This window comes from Urocitellus parryii, assembly GCF_045843805.1.
Source record: "Urocitellus parryii isolate mUroPar1 chromosome 13 unlocalized genomic scaffold, mUroPar1.hap1 SUPER_13_unloc_8, whole genome shotgun sequence".
Lineage (NCBI taxonomy): Eukaryota > Metazoa > Chordata > Mammalia > Rodentia > Sciuridae > Urocitellus > Urocitellus parryii.
This window is the reverse complement of record NW_027551776.1, coordinates 1,670,822-1,683,806: the sequence shown is the minus strand read 5'-3', so window position 1 is coordinate 1,683,806 and position 12,985 is coordinate 1,670,822. Positions and strand designations below refer to the sequence as shown.

The 12,985-nt window shown below is 38.0% G+C and overlaps 1 pseudogene; it reads right to left on the bottom strand.

The window, feature by feature from the left end:
• Nucleotides 1-4,702: 4,702 nt before the first annotated feature.
• Nucleotides 4,703-5,290, bottom strand: LOC144251474 (putative RNA-binding protein 18 pseudogene; annotated as a pseudogene).
• Between the last annotated feature and the right edge of the window lie 7,695 nt (nucleotides 5,291-12,985).

The following is a 12,985-nucleotide window of genomic DNA, read 5'->3' as shown; positions in this document are numbered from 1 at the left end:
GGAGTGCTGACAGTACCTGACTTCAAGACCTACTGTAGAGCAACAGTTATCAGGACAATAGGATATTAGAGAAAGAATTGACAGTTAGATCAGTGCAACAGAAAGAAGTGCCCAGAAACAGACCTGCATCAGTATAGCCACTTGTTGTATAGTAAAGGAGCAGAGGCAACACAGCAACACAGAGCAGAGATCCTTCCTGCAAGTGGTGCTGCATGATCTGGACATCCTCATCAGCAAGGAGAGACTTCCACATGTGGAAGGAGAGACTCAGAAAGGAAGGAGAAGGGGAAAGAAAAAAATACTTGTAGAAATAAGGGCTAGAAACTTACTGAATTTGATATAAAACATAGTTTCAATGCTTCCCCTTTGTAAAATAAAAACAAACATATTCATTCCTAGGCACATCCCAGTCAAACTGTGAAAAGGCAAAGAGAGAATCTTAGAAACAACAGATAAAAACTTCTCCTCATGCACATGGGGACCACAGTGCAATTATTAGTTGCCTTCTAAACAGAAACAATAAAAGGAAGCTGTGGGGTGGCATATTGCAAGGACATAGGGGAAGAACACCCAAAGATTCCTTATCCAGCAAACCTGTCCTTTAATAATGAAGAAAAATAAAGTTACTACCAGATACAGAAAGCCTGAGAAAATTTGCTGCCAGTAAAGATAGTAAAATAAAATTGAAAAAAATTTATTTAAAATTGACATAAGTAAATAAGCATAAAGAAATTTCAGTTCTATGCTGAGTTGATGAGAGGGAGGAAGAATTGGAATTTCAAAGAGAATAAATCATATAGTAGTAATTCCTAAGAAATGAAAATTCCAAAGATAATAAGAATTTTCAAAAAACTAAGAAATTGATGGAGCCCAAGCAGAGATCTACAAGAAAGCAAGTAATGTCTGGGTCCTAGGGGAAAAGAATACTGACTAGATTAAGGTCTCCTCTGACCTGGTGAGGGTGGAGTTAGAAGGAAGAATCCAGAAGGCCCAGTAGGGTGGAGGACATGCTGGCTGGAGGATGGGGCAGGGTGTGGTCCAGCCTCTTCTCCTTGCTCCTCCTCTGCTGTCAGGGTCCCTTTGTGATGAGAGGGCACAGCTCTGTGACACAGGCCTGGGCCCTACTCCCCATTCCTGAAGAGAACTCTCAGGACTCATTTGTCTGAACAAGACAGTGCAATTTAGATGATGGAGAATCCTCTCTTTCCTCTGAATAGCATAAGTGCCAACTGGCTGAACCCCAGCCTCACCACCTGGGCAATGGATATGACCATTGCCTTTATGTGTGGACTGGGGCTCTTTCATCTCTTATTGACTTACCTCCAGGGTAATCCATTCTTCCCACCACCAAAGAAAAAGAAAAAACTCAAGAAGATAAGAAATCCTCAGGCCCGACCTAACAACAACAACAAAAAGATTCTCTTTTGTCTACTCTTGAAATAGTGATCTACTTTATGCTTTGAATATAGCCCTTGCTTCTCAGCCACTGCAGTTTATTTTAAAAATGGACAAGTTTCTCTTCCTCTCTCCTTGATCCTTCCTGATCTCTCACCCTCCCTAATCTTTGGAGAAATAGGATTACCTTTCCTCTCCATTTTAGGCAGATTAATCTGTCCTTGTGTACAGATTAATCTGTACACACCAACCATAGGATCAAAGTAATCCAGACTTTGAGGATAGTACCAGAAGATCTCAGAAATTACTATCTCCCAAATTAACAAGTGAATTACAATGCCAATAGAAAACACATGGAGTGTAGCCTTTGAATCACTTCTTTAAAAGCCCCCTGTTCCTGCTAATGGGCAGAATCACAGCCTCTGGAACAGGAGTCCCCTGTGTTTTTTTCTTTTTTTCAAAAACTGTGTCCTCATTACTGGATTGGCATTGAGGACAAGGTCCGAGCTTTTGGCAACAATATGCTTTCCACTTTTCAATATATGTAGAAACACTTCAAAAAAGAGAAATCTCCGGATAAAACAGAGCACCATTCTGGGACAGATGGGGCAGGGCAGGGAGACAGTGTTTCCATCTGAAGCTCTAAGACCATCCATGTGGTGAGCTGCAGGTCACAGCAAAACACACACTGTGACTCAGTGGCTGAGGTCTGGACTGGTGAGAGAGTTGGGAAGTTCTGGAGAAGGAAAGACCTTGAGCACAGTCACTTTCTCCTGGTGGGTGGCTTTCCTCTGTGTTGGGCTGAAGTGAGGGCTGTGCTGAGCCCTGAGGGCCTCCATCACAGGCTGGAGTCACCTCTGGCCTCAGGGAGCGGAACCCTGCCTGGCAGGTGAGAAGAGCCTGTGGAAATGAGTCTGTTCCTGAGCAGAGGATCAGTGACTGAGGACATGCATGGTGTAGTTTACACAGAAAATCCCATTTTATTTTTTTTTCAACCACCCAGACACTGTCTAGCATTTATTTACATGCAAGGGTAAGAATCAGGACAAATAATAAATAGTGCTTTAAATACAAATAAGTAGTTCTGGTTTCTAAGGAAAACAATTCTATATAATTCTAAGTTAAGTATTTTCTAAATTCCTATTAAAAATAGAAGGCTATTTGCATTAAGTTCTACTCCACCATAACCCTTTGAGGACATAAGGATAAGTGGTGAATTCTATACTCTAAGAAGTCACCAGAAAGATGGGAGATAGTTCACCCATCTCCCTGAACTATATCCCTCAACTGGAAAGAGAATTACTTGCATCATAGATAACATAGCTAATAAATGCAGAAATTATTTGCTATCTAAAGATATCTAAAAACATGGACCTTGGGAAAAGTGATAAGAATTTCTCTGAATCAGTTCTGTGGATTCTGAAACTTCACTGCACTAAAGTTTTGATTTCAATATCTTAAATTCATTTAAACTCAAGGAAGACTTAAATTCCTATAATGAAAGCTTCCTCTTGCTAGGACTGATGGTGGAAAACAGTCTATAATCATCATGAATGGCACCTAGAGTAAGTAACAAAGTGGTTTACCTAGTAAAGAAGCAACATTGCTGCCCAGTGAAATAGTTGGTCAAGTGTGGCACCAAAATGACCACAACTATGAAGGAACAAAACCCCAAATCTGTCAGTTTATATATTTAAGTTGTTATTTTGAATGTTCAAAATGGCAAAAATATCTAGGGTAAAGTATGTTCCATGAATGAAGGAACATTTTCAAGTCATGCAGTTTTTTAAAACTACATAAAACATGAGGTGATGGCAATCTTGGTGCAATGGTGCCTGCTCCACTGACCTCTTCTACTCAGACCTCTACATGATTATCAGAAAATAACATATTTATAATGACCAACATAACAATGTTTAGATTTTCCAAAAAATTTTGCTTTCTATTTAGATTGATCATGATACAATTCCAAATAGAACAATCTCATGCTTTAAAAACAATTTCATGTAATAAGTGCAATTTTAAAAGTCCTGTGTTAATAACAACATTTGGTATTATAAGAGGCAAATTTATTTGAATTTTTAAAAAAATGATTACTATAGAATAAAAAATTAGATTTCCAAAAAAACTTTTATTGTGGTATAAAATGCTAAATTTGATTCTGTATTGATGCAAACAATTTTAAGATCTATACCACATTTTCCTAATTGGGATTTTGAAACAATAAGCATATTCTTAAGCAGATTACTACAATGTTTGCTCAAAGGACAAGCTCCCTTTTGCCAAGAACTTTCTTTTTGTAATTTAGTTTGAGGAATTTCCATCATAAATTATTGAACAGCAGTTCTAAACATGATTTAAAATGTCTTACTTTCCTCCTTGTCTCTTAACTTTTTCTTTATGTTGTAAAGACATGTGCACAGAAAAATGTTCTTTTGACAGAGGTTAATAAATTTAGTTTCCTGATTAAATAATAACATTTTGTATGTTTCACTTTCTCTCTGGCATACTATATAATGTTTCTGTAGTTACGAATCCAAACAAACCAGCCAACTAGTGCTGGGTTTCTGTTCTCGCGACTAAAAGGCTCAGGGGTCACTCTAGTTAAACTGGGCTAACTGGGCTGCACGAAATAACCACACAAGAGACACAAATACCTTTTTCTTTGGGGTCGCTGTGACGGCTCCTCTGACCTTAAGGGTCTGCAGAAAGAGAGAGAGCGAGAGCACGCGCTGACCCCTTTTATTGAGGAGAAGCTATTCAAATGAGGCAAGGGGTCAGGTTTCAGGGGGCTGAGTCTGTCTTCATGATGTCCACTGTCAGCAGGTTGACTGACACCTGGGTAGGCCACACCCAAGGGCACAGTAAGAGAAGGGGACACACACAAGGCACTTCCATGGAAGATTCTGTCCTAAACAGGGGAAGGGGTTATATTACAAAGGAACAGGTGAGCATAGCTTCACCCATGGGGCTGTAGCAAGACACACCCATTTCTGTGACTGAGCGCCTCAGCACCCAGCTGGGGAGTGTAACTCAGTCACCCGTAAGGTTGGCCTCCCACAAATTAGAGCATCCCAGTGTTCAAATCAAAATTTTGGACACAATCCTATTTATTCTGGAAGATGCTCAATTCTACACATAGTTCAGGGAAGACACATCCATAAGAACATCCAAAATGTTATGTTACCATACTCTCACATGTAATTGTGCTCTGTTGGATAGTACCAACCACATCTACAAAGTACCAAGGCAGAGGAGTCAGGTGTGGAGACCAATTGGCTTTTGCTGCCACAGTAAGTCACTACCATCATCTTCGAGATTTCCAAGCTGTTCTAGAATACGGAGTAGTCCTTTTTTTTTTTTTTTTTTTTTAATCTGGTGGATTAAAGTAGGAATAAACACGTGCTGCTGGATACTCTGCATCAGGATTTTCTGCCATCATTTTCAGCTTTGCTTCAATGGCTTTAATCTTTGCAGTGACATTTAGGTTAGACTGAGTAGGCTCAGTGCTTGAGGAAGGTTCAAGACTGATTGGAAGAATCTTGTCATTTTTGTTATGATTGTATCTCTTTACTTGAGCATGTGCCCATCATACCACCAGCTTCCTAGACAGTGCCAGCTTGCCATTGAGACACTGGATGGCTAGTTCTGCTTCCTTCTTAGTTTCAAAGTTAACAAAACAGTACCCTTGAGGCTGTCCCTCCAAAGCACCTGACTTGTGGAAGAGGAAGTCGAACAGCTTCACCTTACCAAACTTCTGGAGGAGCTTGAGGAGGTGGTATTCTGTGATTTGGGGGTCCAGGTTGCCAAACCATAATCTGTGCCCTTCCTGTAGAAAGCCCTCCCAAAGGATGGATGCATTCTCTAAGGGAAGAGTTTTGGTTTCTGCTTCCATCAATCTCTGGTGGCCTCAGCATTGTACCCTCAGCTCATGCCCCGAAAGCAGGTCCTAACTCGGGGTCCGACAGACATCTAGGTCCATTCACTTCAACTCCACCCGCCCCATTTTGTGTTTTCTAAAGAAGAAAAATGAGGTATTTTGCCACTTTAAAAACGTTCTCTGAAAAAAAGGGTCTCCACTAGCTAACTGTAGAAAGTTAAGCTGTTCAGAAACAGAATGTATGCAGCTAGTCTAAAAGACCAGAGGGAGAACTGGGCCCCAGTCTCTTTTTCTTTTTTGTCAGCGTCTGAAGGTGAAGAAGGTGCTGTACAAGAGTAGGAAGAAGAGGGGCACTCTGAAAGGTAAGGCCCTGCCCTTCCACCCAGAGGTGACTTGCTCTCCCCTGTCCACAAGAGACAGAGCCATGCTCCAAAGAAGATCAACTGCAGAGACTTGAGAGGAAAGATTTTTTATTGAAAAATGTTTCTTTTTCCTTGACAAAAAAGGATAGTTCAATCCCACAGACCAATGAAACAGCAGTTTCTCCCTTCTGTCCTCTGTCATCGATGCACCCAGGATACCTGCAGTGCTGGCACCTCCCTGGGTGTGGATGACACACTCAACATTACCCAAGGACAAGAGTAAGTCCTTGCACGGTACTCCTTTGCATGAGGGGCTTTTCATGTTAAAATGTTAACAACAAGGTGATCAAAATGCTCTTGAAATGTCTACTTCTCTTTGTTCATTAATACTGTTCACAAGGACAACTAGAGATTTCTTATGCTTTGCTAAAAAGAAAATCAGGCATCTCTCAACTTTAGAGTGTATGTGCCTCCACAACCAGGAGGCTTGTCTTTTCCACAGGAAACTCTGGATTATCCCATGGAAGGTGGAGAACAACTAACAACCACCTGACCCAGGGGCTGATCCCTGGGTGAGCAAAGGGGCATAAGTGTTTTTTTTTTGCATTTAGAGTCAGTAGGTAAATGATAGACCCTGCCTAGGGCCCCCTGAGCATATTTGTAGGATCAGGAGTCCTGGCCACACTCCAAAAGTATCCATAAATCCATAGTGATTCTGGAGAAGAGGCCATCCTGGCAGGTTTGAGCACCCCATACCCACTGTGTGATTCAGGGCAAGCCTCTTATTTCCACACCTAAATTCTAAGGACATGGTAATTTACTTAATTCATGAAAAATGATGGAAACTATGGTTAGTGATACCAGTGGGCCATCATTGTCACCCCAGCCCCTGGATCACTGTCAGTGAATCAGTGACAGACATGCTAGTCAGGCCCCCTCTCCCAGGTATATTCCAGTGCACCCTAAGCACCCTACCTGAGAAAGAGGGCACCTCCACACAGGTCAGAATTAGTCTCAATCACTGCCTCAAGAAACCCCAAATCAGGATGCTCCCCAGCCCAAGTGTCACAGTCACAGTGCACAGAAGGAGTGTTCCCAGTGTGCTCTGGGGGGCCTTGGGCCTGCCCTCTTATGTCTCCCATGGGCTAGGGGCCCAGGAAAATAGTTATTACACAGTACTGTTTAAGGAAAAATAGGAAGGAGAAAAGTCTATACGTGTTCAATACAAATTTTTCTTTGTCAATATTTTTGATTTGAGGTTAGTTGAATCCATGGATGAGGACAAAGAAGGTTAGCAGGGACTAAGGCTATAGCTCAGTGGTAGAGCACTTGCCTCACATGTGTGAGGCATTTGGTTAGATCCTCAGCACCACATAAAAATAAATAAAATAAAGATATTGTGTCCATCTACAACTAAAAATATATATATTCAAAGAAAGGTGGTTAACAGTATATATTATATAACCCACAGCACATTACAAAAGGGACTGCTTAGTATTTAATACAACTAATAAAAGCCTTTGTTTCTAATGACTCTGCTATGACCCTCAGGGCAAGTTCTTTGCCACTGGCAGGATAATAAATGCATTCCCAAAGTCCTCATTTCTTGCAGGTGTGACTAGTTTATCATAGGTTTCACTAGTCAACTGGCAGATGAAGCTTGTTCCCATAATAGTCTGTAGGTTCTTGGCAGGAATGTTCTTAAGCCACAAGGCCATTCTGGGTTGTTTATAACTAGAAAATGTCATCTGCAAGTCTTGCAGAGGGATACCCACAGCTGGGGTCATTACACTCTGCTTAGAGGAGTAACTGACAGACACCCCTCTTCAGACCTTCTGCATGGAGAATATTCCTCTTCATTGCCGACCCCAGGATCCACAGGGACCTGGACTGCCACAGGCCAGGGAGGTACCCTACCACCTGCTCTCTAACAATGAGGAAGACAAGGACACCTCTTCTGCCTGATATGCACACACAGGTTCCAACACTTTCTTCTGCACCCAAGCTACCTGTACTGCACAGCTCCTGGAAGTGCCCTTGGGAAGTGCCCTGGGACCCAGGAGATGCTGTATTACAAGAATGATGTTAAACTTTATACATTTATGAAGGCTCTAAGTAAAGAAAACACTTGATATTTCCAAATCAAGGTATGATGTATTTTATTGTTGTTATTTTTCCGTGGCCAAGTAAAGAAGTAAAAATATTTAAAATAAAATAAAAAGTTCAAACTTCAAACTCAGGGCTGGGGCTGGGGCTCAGTGGTACCACACTTGCCTGGCATGTGTGAGACACTGAGTTTGATTCTCAGCACTGCATATAAATAAATAAAATAAAGATCCATCAACAACTAATAAAAATATATTTTAAAAAACTTCAAACCGATTTTTTTTACTTCAATTTCTTATAAGTAAGTAAAACCTAATGCAAAATTTAAGAAGGGCATAGTCTCAAAATTAAGAATAGCACTTTTAATCAAACACATTTTACTTCAAAGAAACCTATTACATAATTCTTGCTTCTCTTATTCTCCATAGACCTGGACCCACACTGACCATGGATTCTGTCTTGACCAACTGATAGGAAAATGCAAAATGACCCTATTTTATCCACAGTGTTGACAAGACTCTTACACTGAGGCTTCATCACATCCTTTTGGGATGACTGATGTTGCTGGGGATGGCCTAATGTCAAGAAAAGGGAATCAATGTGTATTTAAGCTTCTAGGCATGTTTTCAAACTGGTTACATATTTAAAATATTGATAACTCTCACAACATCACTATAAACATCAGATTGAACTCAAGGGTGAATTAAATCAGTATTTTACTTTCAACGAGTGACATCACACTAGTTTTGTCTTGTAAGTTATGTCACATGGACTCAAAATTCATAATATTCTGAACATCCACTTTGGATTTAAATCCACATTATGTCTGACTACTAATAATCTACATAACATCATTCATTTTTGTCAATCAACCAACCACTTGACAAGTCTCAGAGACCCTGGTTGTCCTTTGGCTGTTTACTGACTCATGCATGAGGTCATTTATTGTCCCTTGCTGGGGAAACAAAGGCAGAGCTTCTCCAGCCATGCTACCCCACCCTCATCCACAGGCCCTATGAGCATCCCTGCTATAAACACTAGGGTGACCCTGAGGTCCCTGATGCTCACCACAAACAACCAAACTCTCCATACATGCCTATTACAGTTGAGTTATGTGCCTCCAAATTCATATGTGGTCTCAACCACCAATACTTCAGGTGATTTGGCAAAAAGTCCATTAAAGGAGTAATTAAGGTAATAAGGGTCTTATTATGATTGACTATAATCCATTCTGACTGGTGATCTTTGCAAAGAAAAATGAAGTCTGGGTAAGGGGTGGAATGCCAAAAAAGACTCATATGCCTAGCAGTGTTAGTCTTCAAGAAAAATAAGGAAAGATAAAGACCTTGGATTAAGAATAAATAAAGATATGACCACTAGATCAGCATCACTGAAGACACTCATTATGGTTTGAATCCAGAATGTCCCCTAAAAAACACATACTCTGATGACTTGATCTCTAATATAGTAGTATTTAGGGTGGTGCTGTTAGAAAATAATTGAATCAAGAGGACTTTGACTTCATAAGTGGATTCATCCACTGATGGCTTCATAATATGAATGAATTACTGGGAAGTGGTAGAAACTGTAAGAAGTGGGATCTAGTTGAAGGGAGTGGGTCTTTGGGGGCGGGCCTTTGGGGATTATATCTTGTCACCAGCCCCTTATTGTCACTCTCTCTGCTTCCTGGCTGCCAGGAGGTAAGCAGATTTCCTCCACCAAGCACTTCTGCCATGATGTTCTGCCTCTACCTTAGGCACAAAGGAATGGAGCTGGCCAACCACAGAATAATACCTCTGTAACCAAGAAGCAAAATAAGAGATTTTCTCAGATATTTTGTCAAAGTAATGAAAAGCTAAGCTAATACAAAAGGGAATAATATACCCAGAAGAGGAAGGTAAAATAATCAGTAAATGTGAAAAATTAAATCCTACAAGAGGAGTTGACATGCAAATGATAAATAGTAAAATATCATACATTATCAATATAACAGACAATCAAACTTCTAGGAGGAAAACACAAAGAATATTCAAAACCACCAGAAGAAAAAAGAACAAAATGACAGGAAAAAATATACACTTTTTCATAATAACCCTGAATGTAAATTTTTTAAATTTTCCATATAAAAGATACAGATTGGCCGAATGAATTAACAAATAAGACCTAACAATATTGTGTCTATAAGAAACTTACTTCATGTACAAAGATATACACACACCAAGAGTGAAAGAATGGAAAATGATGTTCCGAACAAAGGGAATCCAAAAGCAAAATTGGGAGTGGCTACATTTATAATTGACAAAACAGACTTTAAAACAAAATTAGAAGAGAAAAAAAGATCAGTATGCATTGATAAAGGGAACAATTCATCACAAAGACATAATTATTATAAATACATAAGCAATATCTTGGAGCAATCAATTTTTAAAAACAACATAATTAGAGAGAAATAGAAACATAGGCCACAATAAATATATCATCCAGATTTTTTTAAAAATCAGCAAAGAAACATCAGTTTACATTGTACTATAGATTGAATGGATTAAACAAACATTTAAAAATATTCCATGCAACATTTGCAAAATATACTTATTTTCTTCAGCATACACAAAAAAATGTTTTCCAAAATAGACCATATATTAGGCCATGGAGCAAGTCGTACCAAATTTTTTTAAATGAAATACTTTTTTGGATTTTATCTGATCACAATGAAAAGAAACTAGAAATAACTGCAGAAATTACACAAATACATGGAGATTGAGCAACACACTACTAAATGAACAATAGGTCATAGAAGAAATCAGAAGGGAAATTTTAAAATCCCTTGTATCAAATGATATGGAACCACAACTACCAGAACCGGAAAAATAGTACTAACAGGCATGTTTATAGGAATGAATGCCTATATAAAAAATTTTAAAAAATAAAAAAATTAATAACATCATGATTAATCATAATATTATAAAATATTACCAAAACAAGAACAAACCAAATCCAAAATCCATGGAAGGAAAGAATCAGTAAAGATCAGAAAAGAAATAAATGTATTAGAGACTAAAAGAATAATAGAAAACATCAATGAAACAGTTGGTTTGCTGAAATGATAATATTGACAAACCCTTAGCTAAATTGACAAAAAGAAAGAAGGCCAAAATAAACAAAATTAGACCCCCCCAAAAAGTGAATCTTAACAACAGGTACAGTGAAATTCAAAGGATCAGTATGAAAGGTTTTTTTTTTTTTTTTTTTTTGAGAGGAGTGTGGATGCGACTATGTCTAATAAATTAGAAAATCTAGAAGAAATGGAAAAATTTCTGAATACATATGACTTGCAAAAATGGAACCAAGAGGATATAAAATACCCAAGATTGAAGCAGTAATAAAATATTTTGTTTAAAAGAAGAAATTAAAAAAAGAATGATCGTAGAACCAATGGAATCATTGCTGAATTTTACTAAATTTTTAAAGAACTAACAAAAATGCTACACAAATTAATTCATAAAAAAGGAAAAGAAAGCTTTCAAACTCATTCTATGAAGCCAGTTTTACCTTGCTAACAAAACCTGTAACAATAGAACAAGACAGCTATAGACCAATATCTCTGATAAACGCAGATATAAAAATCTTTGATAAAGTACTTTCAGATTTAATTTAATAGTGCATTAAAAAGATAGTATGCCATGACCAAGTTTATTTCATTCCAATGATGCAGGAATGGTTCAACAAACACAAATCAATAAATGTAATACAGCACTATGTAAAATCAAGGATAAAAATTATATGATTATCTCAATTGATGCAAAAATTCTCTGATAAAATTCAGCATCTCTTTATGATGAAAACCCTGAATAAATTACACATACTGGGATCATGTCTCAATTCAGTGAAGGCTGTATATTATGCTAAACTGAAAAAAGCCTAAAGCGCTTTCTATAAGATCAGGAATAAGAGAAAGTAGCAAATCAAATTAGCCCTGTTTGTAGATGATATGACTGAATACCTAGAAATAAGGGGGAAAAAACTATCAAAAGTAAAATTGATAAACTCAATAGAGTAGGATTCAATATTAGCATGCATTTAAAAATCAGTCATTTTTGTATGCACCAATAATGAATTATCTGAGAAAGAAATCAGGAAAACAATCCCATTCAAAAACATTAAGGAGGAGAAAAAAAGGGAAGAGGAAGAGGAGGAAGAAGAAGGAGAAGGAAAAGAAGAAGTAGAAGAAATACTGAGGAATAAATCTAAGAATGTGAAAAGTTTCTACAAAACACTGAAGAAAGAGATTGAAGAACACACTAGAAGTTAAAAACACTTATTATGTTCATGAATCGGGAGAATCGGTATTGTTAAAATGGCCATACTACCCAAAGCAATCTACAATTCACTGTAATCCCCAACAAAATACCAATGACATTCTTCATAGAACCAGAAACAAAAATCTAAAATTCATATGTAAGCAATAAAGACCAAGAATAGCATAGCAATTTTGAGCAAAAAGAGCAATATTAGATGCACAATACCTGAATTCAAATTATACCTGAGAGACATAGTAACAAAAACAGTATAGTATTGGCATACAAAAGAGGCAGGTAGAGTAATGGAACAGGACGGGAAACTCAGAAATAAATACACATTGCAACTGATATCAACAAAGGTGCCAAAACATTCGAGAAAGAAGAGCCTTCTTCAACAAATGGTGCTGGGGAAACTGGCTATTCACATGTAGAACATTGAAACTAGATCTCTCTCTCTCACCCTGTACAAATATCAACTCAGAATTAAAGACCTTAATGTAAGATGAGTCCTTCAAAACTACTAGAAAGAACATGGAGGAAACATTTCAAGATCATGGCAAAAGCAAAGATTTCCAAGTTACGACTCTAACAGCACAGGAAATCAGAATAAGAATGAACAAACAGGATTGCATAGAATTAAAAAACTTCTGCACAGCTAAGACTACAATCAGCACAGTGAAAGATAACAAAGAGAATTCGAGGCAATCTTTGGTAGCTATTCATCTGACAGAGGATGAATATAGAAAAAACTTAACAATCAAAAAGCAAGTAATATAATAAAAATGGACAAGTGACTGAATAGACACTTCTCAAAAGAAGAAATGCAAATTGCCAATAAATATATGTGAAAAAGCTAAACATCTTTAGCCATTACAGAAATGCAAATCAAACCTACCAAACCAGTTGGGTAAGATGGTTATTCCAGTTGGAATAGTTATTATTGA